The sequence below is a fragment of the Coloeus monedula genome, assembly GCF_965178545.1.
Source record: "Coloeus monedula genome assembly, chromosome: 2".
NCBI classification, from domain to species: Eukaryota; Metazoa; Chordata; class Aves; order Passeriformes; family Corvidae; genus Coloeus; species Coloeus monedula.
In genome coordinates this window covers 69,854,328-69,871,574 of record NC_138782.1, presented here as the reverse complement: position 1 = coordinate 69,871,574, position 17,247 = coordinate 69,854,328, and the positions used below count along the sequence as shown (strand labels likewise).

Here is a 17,247-nt window from a genome sequence, read left to right as displayed (position 1 = left end):
TGGGAAAACATTGTCTTTTCCGGTCCACCTGCCAGTTTTCTGTGTTTGGTGATAATAGACCCAACACTAGAAATATGATTGATGTCTCTGATCCAGTAAATGGTGCCTGTGTACAAAAGCTTTTTCATCAACGTCCGAAGGAAACAGAAAGTACTTTCCTTATTGGAGAGGGAGACTTTGGTCAAGAGAACTAGAGCAGGAGGTATAATAAATGAAAGAACAATGTTACCCATACTATTTTGCATTCAAAGGTCTGTGTTGCTGTGAGCTGCAAGAAAAGAAGGCAAGTGATGGAAAAAAATAAAACCAAAATAAAATGAATTTTAAGAATAAGGCCTGTAGTAAATTTACCAGATCAAAAAATGAAGTATTGCTGAATAAACCCTTATTATCCAGTGTCAAGCACAATAGCATGTAAATGAATGTAATAGAGATGACGAACTGCTCAAACCTTGGCTAATGCTCTTAGGACTGATAGAGTTGATGAGAATTTGAAGTACAAAAGGCTTTTTTTAGAACAATATTGCTTCTGGTTTTGAAAGATGTTATTAAGGGAAGCTAACAGGCTCATCACAATCTTTTAAAGCTGTGTTCCTCTAATGAGCAGCTAAATGGCAGCTCATGTATAAATGACAACAGTTCATTTAAATTGCACCTTGCTGCTCAGGCTGTTGGTCAACGAGATACATAGAAGGTAAAACTATAAAGCAGGCGTAGCAATATTTGGGAAGACACTTCTTCCTTTTCTCAGTCTGCCTTGTGTTGAAGGACATGAAGTGGATGAGAAATGAGAGCTCAGGGGATGTCGATGGGAGCTCTCATGAGCTGCCTTGCTTATCTAAGGAGGAGGAATTAAACATGAATATGAGAATTGGGCATTTTTTGAGATGTCATTTATAAAATCAGGGAAGGGTTGGATGGCGGAGTTGACAGGAGAGGTGTCTTGGAGAGCATGGAGCCAGGCAGCTCCAGCAGACAGGTGGCAGTGGGACCTGTGTGGAGGAAGAGCAGGAGACTTTGCAGAGTATGCACAAGGTTGACAGCCTGGTATCAGAAGCTCTACATATTGCAGGAAATAGCAGAAAAGCTTTTCCAACCCTGGGTGAGTGATAGGCTTTGGGCCTTGATGGCCTTCTCAGACAGCCACTGGAAAGTCAGGAATGACACATTTCCACAGGAAGAGCTGTTGTGCAAGGACATACAAAGGGAAAATTGAAATATGTTTCTTCAAATATTTAGAAGACTTATGACCTGAGAATTTCACCTGGCAAGACATTCATTACCTGCATGTTCCAATCAGGATTTCCCATATAATCTATATAACAAGAAATTTCTCCTTTTTAGTCCAGAAGCCTGGGAATTCGGGCTCCCCCTTGCTTGATTTCTTCATACCCAGACTGGCCTCAAGAAAAGTAGGATTGAAAAGCAGGAATAGTTGGATAGGAAAGCTTGCATTCATCTCATATGATGAAATTATAGTGTGGTTCAGCTGAAGGTAGTGGTACTAATGCACTGTGGTGTTTAAAATGTAGTTCTTCAATTCTCTCTGTATAATTACCACTCCAGTCACCTTTCATATCACAGGCAATATCCTTCACCTCCTTTCACTCCCATCTAAATAAAGTTTATGTGTGAAACCCCAGGTTTCCAGATTTTCATGCTACAGTATGAAGCAGTGATTAAGCGAAAAGGAATACCCACTATCTTTTACTGGAATAGAAATGTAAAGAATAAAAATACCAAAGGCATGCCAGATTAGCATTTCAGTGCTCCTGTGGTTATGTAGGAACTTTTCTTCCCCCTTGATGTTTCCCAAGTCGAGTCCCAACTGCAACTCTTGGTCTTGCAGTTTGTTTCTCAGCATACATTTTTTCTTCTACAGACAAGAGAGAGGCAGGCTTGTGGTGGAAGAAATGTTGTCCAGTCCTTTGTCTTGCTCTTTAAGCACTTACTGGTATTTTGCAGTGAGGTGAGTGTAAACACATGTATCAGCAAAGCAGCTCTTAAAATTACATACCAAAATCCTAATTTTTATGTTGTGTTTATTGCTGGGGCTGAGTACCTTTCTCTGGCTTTCGAGAGCAGCAGCCTTTTGGTGAGGGAGGTGGGGGTGATGAGGGGTAACCAGAGCCTTTGTGATGCTCCAGGTGCTGAGGATATTGTGAATGGCTGAGTCATTTGGAATCATAGAACCATCAAACAGTCCGGGTTGGAAGGCACCTTGAAGGTCCATCTAGTCCAACCCCCCTGCAATGAGCAGGGACATCTTCAGCTAGATCAGGTTGCTCAGAGTTGTGTCCACTTCACTTCTGCTGGCTGGAAAACTTTATTTTTTGTATAATATTTGGAAAGGGTTTTAGATTGTTGTCAATGAAGCTGTCAGAGGAGAGGGGATCAGCTGCTCTCTTGTAGAGTCTGGGCACAGCCAGGCTTGCTCTCTTCTGTTGGGGGCAGGTAAATCTGCTGAGTTTGTGAGCACGGCCATAAAGGCGTGTGCCAGCTCCTGACACAGAAGGTGAAATAGCAGGCTCAAGGCTGATGCCACTTGCCAAACAGTCAAATAAATGGTGGTGTGGTGGAAGGTGTAAGCCTCAATTGCTGCAGGCTAACCACAAGGGTAGGCGTGTAAATGTGGGATACATTTATGTTCAAATGTAGCAAAATAGTTTGAAAAAGCGAAGGTAAAGCTGCAGTGGGCGAGTAGGGAAAAGAGTACAAATGGGGGAGTAATATGCAAGGTGAACTGGAAAAGAAGGAGAGAGCTTAATTATTTAGGGGCGTATTTTGCGTTTGAATGCTGGAATTTTTCAGACTGCAGATCAAACCAACACTTGGAAACATCTGCATGTGTGTTTCCAGCTCACAAAATACTGATTGCAAGAGCTATTAAAGGCCTGTTGGTATCAAACCCTCTTTCAAAAGAGAATCCTTTCCAATATTTAGTCTAAATTCTTTACCTAACACTGTACTTGCAATAGGTAAATATAGATATGGTATCTATAAGATGATAAAGAATAATGTGTGAATTATAATCTTCCTGCCTGGGTGAAGCCATCAGTCTGTTTTAGCCCTCTTCTCTGACAGGGCACTGCGTGCTGGAAGGCAGAAGGTTTGAAGCAAGAACTGAGAACATAAAGCCACATCTCAGAATACATTCCATATATATTCTGACTAATGATTGGTTCCAATATTATTTTATTTATTTTATTTTGATACATCTTACCTTCTTTTTGAAATTAAATAATCTCTGTTTATTGTATGATTTATTAAAGTAATGTGATAAAAATACTAAGTATTTCAACTAGTCTACTGACAGGTTTTACATCACAAATATCAAACCATGAGTCCATCAGTTCACATTATTCCCCCTGACTTTCTCTGAAGTTATTAAAAAGTATGTAAATAATAAAACCATACAAAGTCAATCAACTAAAAATCAAAGTGAAACTTCAGACTTGTAAAACAAATATATCAGAATTCTAATGCAAAAATGTTTACGTATTCATCTCACTGGAGATAGTAATCTGTTTTCATAAAAATATGTTCATTTTGTCTAAGCAAATTTTTTTGGTTTTTGACTGGTGAAATTCATACAGAAGTCTGAATCCCAGGGAGATTTTTTTTAGCCTTTCCTATTTGCAAGTTATGTAAACCAGTAAGCAGTTATAAATGTAGTCATTTATTTTGAAGTGGGAATTTTTTAGAGGAGATGCATAAGACAGATCACAGCAGACCTGAATAGTTATTATGGATCTTGTGCATTTAAGAAGCTCAGAATTTGGCAGTAAATGAGCCTATGTAGTTCAATATCTTGACTACACATATGCTAAAGCATATGCTTTCCTGGACCTACATATTGGAGGATTTTGTTTCTTTCTTTGTTTATTTAAAGCTATTTTTCCTGGATGTTATCTGTCTCGGATGCAATTGTAAAGGTGACATATGTATCATACAGATGAACTATATTGGCCCATTCTTTCTCCTAAAGGAGAAATTTTGTGGTTTTATGCCCAGATATTATGCATTCCTCTTCAGCAACATTAAATAGAGCAAGGCATAAGAAGAGACCAAAAAATAGAGAGGTAGTCAGGGGAGCTCTGTAGTCTTTTGCTGTCACAACACAAGACAGCACTGATGGTTTCTATTTTTTGAACTAAAAATGGCTTGTTACATTTTCCTATCTAGAAAACAAATTTAAATCTATATGCTTAAAACCAAACTAAATCGTTATTAACCCCATAAACAGGCCTAAATCATCCCATTGTTGGGATGTTGGAGTTGTCTTCTAGCTCACTTAGAAGTAGCAAAGGTCTATGCAAATGCTGAATATTACAAGGTTGAAATTATTGAGAATATGTGTGTGTTACTACACATGCATAGAAAATGATAAAGAGCAGAATAATAAATTGATGCATTCTGTCAGATCATGGAAAGGCTGGCTGTGGTTTTCCATGAAAATCTTGAGAGAGAAAAATGGAGAGCAGGAAAACAAAATGAAAATAAGGGCTTTTTGAACTCCTACTGGTGCACTTGTGGTTATAGTCAGCAACAGTACTTGCTAGGAGATCGGTAGAGATCTCATGACTGGCCTATAAATTGTGCTGGCTCCCAGATCTTTTGGGGATGTTTCTACTTCCATAAGCCTAATATCACCTCTAGCAAAGTAAATAAGCAACCATTCCTGTGCAAGTTCTGAATGTATTATTTTAACAGGTGAAGGCATATGTCCAAGCAACATAGTTATGTCCACATGCTACCTTCATTCTCTCCCTCTTCCTTTGCCATCTGTCTGGCATCTTGAATTTTATGCCTTCAAACATTAATTGCTTCTTCAGAGTTTCATTAGCGCTCAGCCTGGTGCTTGCTGAAATACAGAAACGCACAATTGTGTGAACATCCCAAAGGATCTAATCCACCTGGGCTGCCCTGCACAAATTTCACCTGAAACCTCTGCTCACATTTTATGTATATGGCTTGTCTTGCTGTCAAAAGTTTGCTGAAAGGGCTAAGCTTTCACGCAGGAATATATTTCAGTGTAGAAGATGGGGACAGCCAGTGCTGCTCCCACATCACAGAGGGCCCTGACTCTCTGCTGTTGTGCACTTCATGGAGCCATTGCCACACTGAACAGAGCAGGTGTAGCTCATCCTGACCCAGATTACACTCACTGGGCACAAGGCTGCAGGAAATAAAGGTCATGATTAAAGAAAATTGTAATGCATATTTAAATATCAAAGAATGGGAATAGTTATGGGATGTTTAATGGCACCTTCACTCTTGTTTGATGGGCTACAGAACTCTCAGCTTTCCCATCTATAGTTCAGGGCTCAATAGCATGTGCTACCTCCTTTTCCTGTCAAGTTCATGTGCAGGTTCATCACCTATGAATGTTCTTCCATAAAAAATTCCATCCAGTTTTTTTTACAAGAAGGTTTTCTTGATACTAGATGCCACACAATGTTTTATGGGAATTATTTTATTAACTGCATTTCCTGAAAACTTTTTATTCTACTTCTCTCAGAGAAGATGTTTTACTGTTGCTGACAAACCAGATTTTATACTTACCCGTCATGGCTTTTATGATGAAGTTTGAGTCTTCCACACTGACACATCTTTTCTCTGAGAGAGTCAGACAGCCTGTTCACCCTTTCTGGCTGCCTGATCTTTTGTGATATACCTTCATTCTGCCTGTGCTGATGAGTTTTCTGAGAGATGGGATTGCTAAGGTGATTGCTACTTTTGGAATGGTTTCCTTTTCTTGAGTCATTGTGCTGATGCATTTCTCAGCATTGGATGCATCAGTAAAACACTCTCATATATAGAATATAAAAATCAGACACAGAATAACAAAATATTCCAAGGTGGAAGGGTTATTGTGTCCAACTCTTGGGTGAATGGTTCATACGGGGATCAGACTCAGAACCTTGGCATTATTGGCACCATGCTGTAACCAACTGAGCTGGTGCTCCATTTGTGCTTCCCAGCCCTCAGTGCTCTTGTCACTTTTATTAGTAGCTTGTGCTAGGAAGGTGCACTGAATCCCTTCTTTTATGTGCTGAGCCGTTGTTGCATGATGGAACTGCCTCTGGGCTTCAACTCTGGAATGGTGGAAAGGAAGAAAAATTATAACTCTTGCACAACTGGATTGATGTCAAAGGATATGTGTCTGAGTCAGATATGCATGCTTGCAAGTGTAGAAAGATGGGCTCCTGAATAAAATGATAGATGACAAAATGGTAAAGGTTCTGTTGGATGTGTAAGGGGGCATACATGGTCATAATTCATGCGTTAATGGTCGGCTACCTGATCAGTTGATGGCTTTCTGCTTGGATGTTAATTGCATAGGATGCAAGTTCCTTTTATTCTAACCTGGAGATTCACATTATAGAATTTCATGTTGTGCTTACCAGCCAGAATATCTTCCTGGCACATTAATATTTCCTCTCCTATAAATGCATGGGACGTATTTCTAGTTAGGTGTTACTTCTCATCTGAGTGGAAAGGCTACTGGGTCAATAACTGTAAAGTGCAAGCAGGACAGATAAATGCCGGTGAAGTATTCAGCAATTTTCTTATAAGTCAGGAGTCATGTAAAGAAAACACTTTTTTATAATAAGTTTCTTCATTGTAAGTATCACTGCTTTTTTATTGCTGGAGATTTTTTGAGCTTTGTGGCAATCAACTGGAATCAAGAGAGGTGCAATCACTCCTCACAGTTGCTACGTCAAGTTTGTATACTTCTCAGCAGTGTTTTCAGATGCACGTTCTCTCGAATTCTTGGTGAGGAGGAGTGGGAGATGTTTAATTTTCAGTGCACCCAGCTGAGCACTGCATGATTGAGTAGCACACATTACAGAAGAGTGTGCAGAAAGTGACAGAGATTTCCAGGGATGACAGACACCAAGAGCTGATTATTTCTGGAGCGATCTTAATTCATCATTGTGATCTACTTGCATTTATTCAGAAACCAAAATGGGGGTGATTGGCTGCATCCTCCAGAACTGCTACGTCCCGCACTGATCTCTTTTTGCCCTCCAGAACTGCTAGCTTTCCTGGGATTGAAACTCAAGGGGCACAAAACCACCATTCTGGGAAGTACCAGCTTATGTGCTGAGTCCAGATTCTGCCCCTAGAACCAGCTCTTCCTAAAACCATACTTGGCTTTTCCAAGATGCACAGCTTAGTTTCTGGATGAATTAGTGGAGTTTCTCTTTTTATGGTAGGATAACAAGTACCAAATGTAATACTAGTCTTTAACTGATTAAGCAGCAGCCCAGTGGCATTAGCTCTCCTACTGTACGATACCTGAGAATCTAAACTACACTACTTTATTGTATGTATTTTATGAGATCCTGGATTTCTAGATCATACTTCTATTGGCTATCACTTTCTTCCATGGAAAGATAATGCATGTTATCTGCAGGTAATTACTCTTTTGATACCTTAAGCATGAGCACAATCTCCAGTCATTAGCAGCACTATCAGATGCATAGGTCACTTTATAATAGCACTGATGGAATATCTCTCAGTTTGCACATCACACAGCAGGTACTCTTTTGCCAGAATTTGAGAGGACTGCAGACCCCCACCTTAGTAGCTATCATCTAACTGCTTATCAGTCTCACTCTCAACCTCTTCATTGTTTCAGTAGCACAGCTACAGTAATTAGATTCTCTATTTTTCAGACTTCAAGACTACTTTAGGCAGGGACACAACACTTCTTTTGTCTGTAGATTGTAGGTTCCATTTTGTATTCCAGTCATTATTTTGTGCAAAACCAGGACCAGATGAGTTTCAGTCTCTGATACAAAGCTGCTTTGACAAATTTACTGAAGGTAAACTGGTACACACTGATGATTCAATTAACATTTAATGTTCTAGCTAGAGCAAAACAATGCCTGAACTGTATTGCATCAACTTTCACCACCTTCTGGGTATGATTGCACTTACATGCTGATCATGGCCACCATGCTTGTGAAAGATGGCAAAAATACACAAAAGTTGACTATTCTGATTATGTACCTCTTAGAGGTGCTTTGTAAACCTACTAAGTTCTCTTTTTATAGAGTTTGAATCATGGAAAATTTGTATTTTTCTTGTCAGAAATGCTACAGTCCTGACCCCATTGCAAAGTTTTTCTAGCCCAGTTCTGCCAGCTGAGGAGGCAAGAAGTACAGGATGGAGGGCTGCTCTCCATCATTTCTGTTGCCTCCCATATCACTTTCTCCTTTATGTAGACATATGGATGTATAATTCTGATTTGTTTATCTGATACTAATACTGCTAAATCTTCAAAGGTCACATCAAGACCCTGTTGATTTAGGTACATAACAGGTATGCAACAAAATATCACCTGCTCTGATCAGCATGTCATCTAAAAATGTGTCGGGCTTCATGTCTAATCATAATGGTCATTCTGAGTACCTCGTTCAGGATTATGTGATAACAAATAGCCAGTTTCTTCAGCAGAATTGCCTGTAGCTGTCTAGTTGACATGGTAGCAATATGATGCTTTGTGCTAATTAATTAGCATGGTTCAGTGGTGTTTTATGCTTTTGGTATCATACTTCACTAGTCATACTGCAAAGGACATAAACAATGAGAGTTTTTAGTAGTTTTGATCATTACAGATGCAAGACTGAGATTTCTGGTGTGTATAACTCCTGTAAGTATCATGACATAGGCAAATGAATGCACCAGCTCTTGGTGTTATTTGAAGCTATTGTGTTTCACATATTTCTTTATGCTCATGCCTGCATTTTCTCTGTTCTTAACTGGGTTTACTCATTTTGAATAAGGCTTTTGGAATTACTGCCATGCATAAAACAGGGTACTCATGCTGTGGCCAACAATGAAGGAGCCACAATGGGTTGGTGCGTCTTGCACGTTTCTCTTGGGCCTCTGCTGCTGGTCACCTTGGGGTGACTGGCCTCACAATTGCTTTAACTAGTGGCAGCTCCTACATTTTCTGCTTCATGTGTAATTAGTGGCATTTCTTGAATAATCTCTGGTTGTTCTAAAGTAAAGGTTTTACCCATGGTGATGAGAAGTTCCCAAAGCTTCTATATTCCTCCAGGGATAATATTTAATATGTAACTTGGAAGTTTAGCAAACTTTATTCCAATTCACCAACTGTGCTGTCAGGAAAGTTCTGAAAGGGGGATAATTCTTCTAGATTTTCCCATGGCTGTACCACAAATAAATACTCCAAGAGGACTGAGTGTATGTTTGCAGACTTCTAACACAGAATACTGGAATACCTCTAGAAATCAGGGAGCATCTGTAAAGCCATATTTTTCTAGAGCCAGCCAGCCCTAATGTATTCTGACCTCTTCAGCTTTCCCGTTGGCCCTGGGCAATGACATGAAATAGTGCTGGTTATTAGAATTCTACATATTTTTGGTTAACATTATTAACTCCAGATGAAGTTTTTAATTCTGCCAGCATTGCTTCTTTATCATCAGCTTCCCATCCTATTCTACTTTAAAATGCCCTTTTAAATGTGAATTAATTTGTCACAAAACTAGCAAGAATTGTCAGTGTTGTAGTGTGTTTATACCACAGGAAACAGCACTCCCATTTTCGGTCGTTCACCAATAACCTTATTTCTCTTAATAGTACTGGCCTCTTGGTAGTCATCAGCAGAGTGGTTTCTTTCTTAGTAGATATCTCTAGGTTTCATAGCCTGTACAAAAACAGGTTCTCCTTCATGTGTGCCATATCCTGGATACAGTCCTTGCTCATATTTCATTCCAGTGCCTGCTACTAGGCAGCAGTTTGGTGATCCCCAGAACCAGCATTGCCTGATCTCTCAGGGATTTGTGGCTCATTGTGAATGAGCTGGTGTGTAAGAAGATGCAGAGTCCAGACTGTGGTGCCTAGTAAGTAGTGTGAGTACCTCCAAGCCTATACATAGTGGTGGCAATGTTAGGTTTTCTTTCTTCTGTGCAGTTAACTATTCACAATAGATATGTGGGAAGTAATATCTTTGCACTCTCTGTCAGATTAGATTTAAATTGGATCAGTGTGTTCAGACATTACTGATGGAAAATAGAGAAAGATGCACACTCCTTGACTTCCTTGACTTATTCTTTCCTTACTGTCTTTTAAAGAAAGGGTACACGTTCAATTTCAGTTGGCTCTGCTTGATTTATGAATAGTTAATAGTAATGACAATTTGCATTGGGTCTTTTTTTTTTTTTTACTATCTCAGTCAAATCTCATGATTTGTGAAATAGAATTTGTAGGAATCACGAATAACAAGTAGGTAATTCATTATTCATATCTGTCTGCTGGGAAAAAAATGTCACAGAGTGGGTAGGTGGCTGGACCAACATTTTCTAACGAGTTGATGAGAGGTGAAAAAAAAAGAAAACTCATGCATCCTAACTGATTCCTCTGCCTTAAACAATGAATATTATTTGTTTTATGATTATTTGACTTTAAATAAGTCTTGTGAATATGATTAAGATGCCCAATCTTATCCAGAAGGATAAATTATTCATGCAAATTACGCATTCATAAATGATATACAGAGATATTTATATAGATTTCTTTCATTTGACTTACACTCTAGTAAATTTGAAAATGAGGGGATTTTTTTCTTCTGAAAACCTTTGTATTGCTGTAATTAGCTTCATACTAGATAAAATAGGATAAGCAATGAAAAAGGGCCGGACTGCAGTGCTTACAGAGTAAAGGGAAAAGAAAAGAAAAGAAAAGAAAAGAAAAGAAAAGAAAAGAAAAGAAAAGAAAAGAAAAGAAAAGAAAAGAAAAGAAAAGAAAAGAAAAGAAAAGAAAAGAAAAGAAAAGAAAAGAAAAGAAAAGAAAAGAAAAGAAAAGAAAAGAAAAGAAAAAAGAAAAGAGAAAAGAAAAGGAGACGAAGTATTTCAGCTGGAAGGGACCTACAGATCCAGCAGCTTGTTTTGAAGTAGTTCTGTGTGAGAGTGAGCCAAAAGTTGACAGACTATAGTGTTAGCTCAGAGGTGACTTAAATCTGAGAGTATTGTAGATCAGAAATAAATTTTGAAGATTTCATGCAGAAAGATATAATCAACTCTCAGGTTTGAGGGAAGGCTTCAGCTTCTCAGTGTGCTCATGTCCCTCTGCATTACAGAGTGGGACACATTCTGCCATTTCAGGGAAAGTGCTTAGCTAAGTTTAGGCTGGGAGATAAACCAACTTAGATGGAAAAATCATGTATTAGAAACGTCACTGTGGTTTTTAGCTTAACATTTTAAAAGGCTGGGAATTTAGAGTTTTGTTTTTTGAAACAGTGCACTGTTCCAAGCTTTGTTCAGGTCTTACACAGTTCTGGACATGGACTGTTCCTTGAAGTAACCTGTGGTAGTGACACCAAGCATTGTGTCTGCCACCAAAGGGAAAGCCATATCTAGTGGGTAGGCAGGAGGAGAGAAACTGAGGCATGAGTAAAATGATCAGCTACTTCGTTTGTGCAGTTTAAATTTTAATTTGCCCCTAAAAGTAATGACCAGTAATCTCATGAAATAAGACATCTGAAGATTATAAGATCTAACAACAGTGCTTAGGCTGGATCAAAATTAAGGCATCAAAAATGAATCCTTTCATGTTTTATGAAAATGGATGTTCAGATTCTTAGATGTGACTTCAACTATTATGATTTACATCCACAGTCAAAACAGACTGTTCTGCAAAATCTCTAAAAGGAAATAAAAAGTCTAAACACTTCAGATGTAATTTAGTAGATGTAATGCTATGTTAGGGCATGTCAATAGGCTAAGCCTGCCCTGTATCAGACAAGGAGAAACTTGTCCCTTGCCTGGATCTGCTTACTTGGTCCTCGCCTCCCACAAGAGTAATATGGATTTGATTGCAGACTGCTCAGGACACTGTCTAAAAATTAATCTGAAAATCCCAAATCTTTGGGTTTAGGCAGATCTTTGCCCTGACTCACTGTGCAGCCCCATAAGCACCAGCTGGCACAGGGCAAGGAGCAGGAACATGTGGGAGCTGCTTGCAGCAGCAGCTCAGGGCTGTTACACCAACGCAGTTTTCCCGCTGTGAGAGAGGAAGCAGGAGGGAGCTGTGAATAAGAACAGGTTGGATAAGATCAGATGTTCTGAGGAGGCAAAAGGAGATGATGCCATCTAGTCTCGCAAAGGCTTGCTGAAAACGTGACATAGGACAAAAGCAGTGCAGCCTGTAAGCAGTCATCTGTGAGGGAAACAGAGGTGTTTTGTGAAGCCAGACTAGAGGAGCATTCCTGTAAAGAGTGCATTTTCTCTATTGTGTAAATAATTTAGCAGTGGTGGTGTTTTGCCTTTAGGCAACAGTATTCCCATAAAGTAGTCATCAGTAATACAAGTGGATATGAGGAAATAAGAAACCTTTTTGGGTCAGAGGATTTAAAGACACACAGAAGAGTAACAGTTCTTTTGAGCTGTTGTGCAGAGACGAAAGTATTCTACAGCAGGCCTTCAGCCTCCTGAACCAGCTACTTGACCAAGCAGAAGCAAAGTTTTGTTATTCAGGTATGGGAGCCTTTTGGCTTTGTAAAACAGCTATCTGTGTTACCCCTATACAGTGCAACCCCATTTGACTGCCTCCGTCCCCTGGGCCCGCAGCAGGGCTGGATGACTACAAAGTCTGTAGAGAAACAACATTTGTACTGGTGAAGCTCTGTCTCTGCAAGACTGGATATAAAGGGTGAAAACTAAAAAGAAACAATTATCCTGTAATTTTAATTTGTAGTTGAGATTCTTTTGCAAAGAAAAGAGGTAATAAGTAAATCCCGGTATAATCTTCATCCTTTGTGACACTTTTGCTTCTTTACTGTGTAGCACTTGACTCTGGCACTCCTGTGAGAGGCAGGGGAGGACCAGCATGCCTGGCAGCCCTCCCTCCCCAGTCTGCCTTCCCCCTTGAAAGTCTCCTGCATTCATTTAGATGTCTCTGCTAAACTCTGTAAGGAAGAAGGAGAGCACAGCTCCTTTGATGATCTTGATCTAAATAGCAAGTTGTCATGTGAAGTAAAAGAGAGACACTGCAGTGGATGAAAGAGAAGCAATATGCTGATTTTCTGGTCTAGCAGGGCTGTTATTCTACCTGTGTCCCAAGCCTATACACAAATAATTGGGAATTTGCTGTCTTAATGATTGTTGGGTTTTTTTATTGTACCTCTGCGGCTGTGTGGGTGAATGTAAAAAGGGTTTTGTACATGTATATATGTATATTTGGTAGACAGTACACAGCTAAAGCCTCTTTCAATTTTCTCTCTAATTTATTTTTAATTTTGTAACCCCCCAGGGGTAAATCCTTGTTACAAGATGTAAAACCATCTCTTCTACAAAGCAGCTTATTTGTTGATTTTTAATTTGAGCCAGCAGATGCAAAGCTGTAGCTTTTTTCCAAACACAGAGAGCTCCTCTGTATATATAACTGTCAAGTGTGTGTCACTGCAAAATTAGTATAAAAATTAAAACTTAAAATATCATTCTAGAAAGAGCAAGAAGAGAGGGGTGTTATTTCTCTGTATTAAGACTATGTTAGACTTCTGAATCTTTAAACATTCTGAATCTGCAATTTACTTTTAAATCTACATTATATTTGGATTAAACTGAATATGAAGATTTATAATCTCAGAAGCTCAAATGCTGACAGAAGTTTGGGGTGTGTTTTTTGAAGGAGGACCTCCATCAAAAGAAGGCAGTGTCTAAAGATTGCATAATTCTGTGCATGTTCACTGGCATCAATATGTGCTTTGCCCCACAGGAAATGTTGCCCTTCAGCTAACCTGCACACTTTATGGTTTAATATGTGTTTATATGACCACCTGAAAGTCCTAGTCACAGAGTATTGCAATAAAAAAAGGCATGATCTGAAATAATCTCTCTTCCTAGTGTATCTCATTCTAATGAATTCACATTTTAAAAAAGTTAGCTGGAAAAAACCCTTTAAAATGCTTTACCAGTTAGTTCAAGTGTAGGCCTCTGCATTTGGTCCTTCTGATCTACAATGCTTACAACTCAGAAGACATGAATAATTAGTTTGCTTTGAGTTGTGATCAAGGGAAATAAGTTTAAAAAAAACCTAGATTGTCTGTTTTTGTTTTGTTTTTAATAAGGTGTGATGGTTTTGTTCCCCTCATTGTTTTTATGCAAAGGTGGTGTTTATTTCTATTCCGGATGTGAGCCTTAGAATAAAGCTCTTGATTCTCTCTGCTTCTCCATATAGTCTTCCGAAGTCAAGGCTTCCCACTTATCTCCTTAACTCCCATTTCCCTTCTCTTCATTGTCTGAATTCACTGAGGATGCCATCTGTGATTGCTGTTCAGAGGTCCTGTCCTCCTGGCAGCCCCACACCTTGTCCAGGTTATCTTCCACTGTTGCCTTCCGCTGGGTGTTTTTTGCTAAAGTGGGACATTTGAGTATGGTGACTTTATTTCAGCCACCTGTCAAAACCAGGGCTCCACCTGCCTCTCCCTTGATTTACCCATAGCATTGGACTGACAGTCACTGCAGATGATCATCTTTCTTCTGCCTGTCTCTCACTTTGGAAGTGATTCATTCCCTTCTATGAATTGTGGCGATGATGCCAAAGAAATAGAAAGCGGTAAACAAATAGAAGTCCCTAGATTAGCAACACGTTAAGTATGTGTAGGGGGTTTTGTAGCAACATAGAATTTTGTTAAGGTTGGAAAAGACCTTTAGGATCATTGAGTCCAACTGTTGACCCAGCACTGCCAAGTCCCACTGCTAAGACACGTCCCTAAATGCTGCATCCACACACCTTTTAAATGCCTCCAGGGATGGGACTCTACCACTCCCCTGGGGAGCCTATTCCAGTGCTTGACAACCCTTTCCATGAAGAAATTTTTTGAAATGAGCAGCCTAAGCTTCTCCTGGCACAACTTGAGGCCATTTCCTCTTGTCCTATCTCTTGTAATTTGGCAGAAGAGACCAACCCCCCCTCACTACAACTACAATCTTCTTTCAACTCGGTGTTGTCTGCAAACTGACTGAGGGAGCACTTGATGAAGATATTAAACAGAGCTGGCCCAAATACTGAGGCCTGGGCAACACCACTTGTGATCAGCTCAATGTACCCAAGTTCATCAGTTTTGCTAATGCTTGCAGATTTTCACAACTGATAGGTTAACAATAAACAAAAAAAAATAATAGTGTGGACAGAGAAACCCTAGTCAGAAGCCAGACCTTTCTTCCACTCTAAGTAGCATGAGATGCAGCAAATGAGTTGAAGCAAAGACTAAGTATGTTCCAGAGAAGAAGATGCATCTACTGGACAAGATTTTTCTCCAGGGACAAATTTTCTAGTTTACTTGTCTCATGCTTAATATTTGTGTACACTCTGCTTTCCACTGACAAAGGCACTTGCTGTGAAACTAAACTGATGTTCTTCAGAGTTGTACAGTACCTGCATAAATAAATTTTGGCACTGCTTTTTGCTCTGCTGAGAATTCTCAGCAGAAACTGCTCTTTTGCAGTTTGGAATATCTTAGAGCTCTATATCAAAGACAAATTAACATATACCAAGTATTTTTCTTATTTTTATCATGAGCAAAGAAAGAATCGAAACCAAAAGAGAGAACTATGCATGTCAGTTTGAAGTGTAGAAGATTTAATTTCCACTGCTGGAAACTCTAAGTTTACCCATTAGCCAGAAGTCACGGCCAAAGCTTCAATCTTAAAACTCACTTAGTTGGCCACGTCTGAGCACTACAGTGATCTATGCCTGGAAATTGAAGAAAGCACTGGCAAACCAAAGGCACCAAGAGTCCTTAAATTGTATCCACAGTCGTGGCTCAGGCAACCTATTGCCATTGCAGTTCTTGAGCCTGCTGCTTCTCTCTGCTTTTGTAGGTACCATCATGGTCCTACTGTAACAAAAAAAGATTCAGGTGGGATTTCTACTGTTGGAATAGAGACTGCAGTTTGATGGCCTCAGGTTTTTTGGCTTTCTCTTGACAATTACAATGAAAAATCACTCTGAAATGTTAACCCCATCTTTCCATTGCATTGTTATTTTCCAGCTGATGCTTTAAAGGCATTGTCTGGGCAGCATAAAAACTTGAGATGCAGTTTCAATACCTGCAAAGGATTTATCTGCGTGGTTTACACTGATTTTAGTAGAAATTAGGACACCTAATCACAAATGCTCTTTTAAAAACCTCTCCCTAAATAAATTTAAACAATAATTAAAATAATTCTGTATGCTCAAATCATCATAAAAGTACATAGATGTAGTCATAATTATGTCTGAAGGATGGGATTTAGTCAGTGTAACAGGGAAGTGTAGTATAATTGAATGCACTTACTCTTTATTCATTGTCTTAAATATTACTCTACTCACCACCTTGTTTCTGCTATTTTTCTGCTGCTTACTGAAAGAAAGAGAGAGAAGGAGGAGAAGGGAGGGAGGCAAGGAAGGAAGGGAGGGAGGAAGGAAAGGGAAAGAAGACTTTTTTAGCATTTACAGTTTTGCACTCAGTGTCGTTATCACTGTAACAAGTAATTAGGCTGTTGCCTAATAATATCCCACTGGAAGAGTGTATGTGTGAGCACCTTTTAATGAGCAAAAGTGAAATGATTCAGATGCTTTGCTCAGGTAAATACCCATCCAAGTCACTCAGCAGGGCCAAGCTTTAACATCTATGATTTCTGAATTAACTTTTGAAGTAATTATCTGTTTTTCTGTGTTTGAATCTTATAAGATCTGAGATACTGTGCTATAGAGAGCCTCCTGTTTCTACTCTGGTATGGCAGCCCATAAATTACTGGGTCTATTTGAACCAAAGAGTGAACACACTTGTGATGACGGAAAATGTTGAAGGAGGATTGGGAAGCCTGAGCAAGTTTAGGTGGCAATGGTCAATAATGATCCTTTTCTTCTGTGTTTTCCATCACCCATTTTGATGGTCAGGGGCACTTAGAAAAGCTACAGCAAGGAAAAAACTCAGAATAGTGGGGTTTTCTTTGAAACTTTCAAGACAGTTCAAATACCATTTATAGTACTTCGGCAGTACAAGTAAACCCTACTTAGATTCCCTTTTAGGCTACAGACTCTGAAAGACCTCCAGTCCGACTGTGTTCAGTCACAGTCTGCCCCTTCACAGTGAGGTCTCATCATGTGTGGAACTTACTGTAGTGCAAGCAAGTTACAGGTTTGCCCACCCTCAGTAATGAGCTGTTTGCTTTTGAATGGAGAACAGTAATAATCCCTAGCCTTCCATGAGGAATGCTTTGACCT

General features: G+C 39.4%; 1 protein-coding gene across 1 annotated transcript in view; it reads left to right on the top strand.

Moving 5' to 3' along the window:
- The window catches only part of SLC35F1 (solute carrier family 35 member F1), a gene marked incomplete at its 5' end in the record, with an annotated part of 226,762 nt that overhangs the window by 163,167 nt on the left and 46,348 nt on the right, over positions 1–17,247 (top strand). The gene's annotated exons all lie outside the window — the stretch shown is intronic.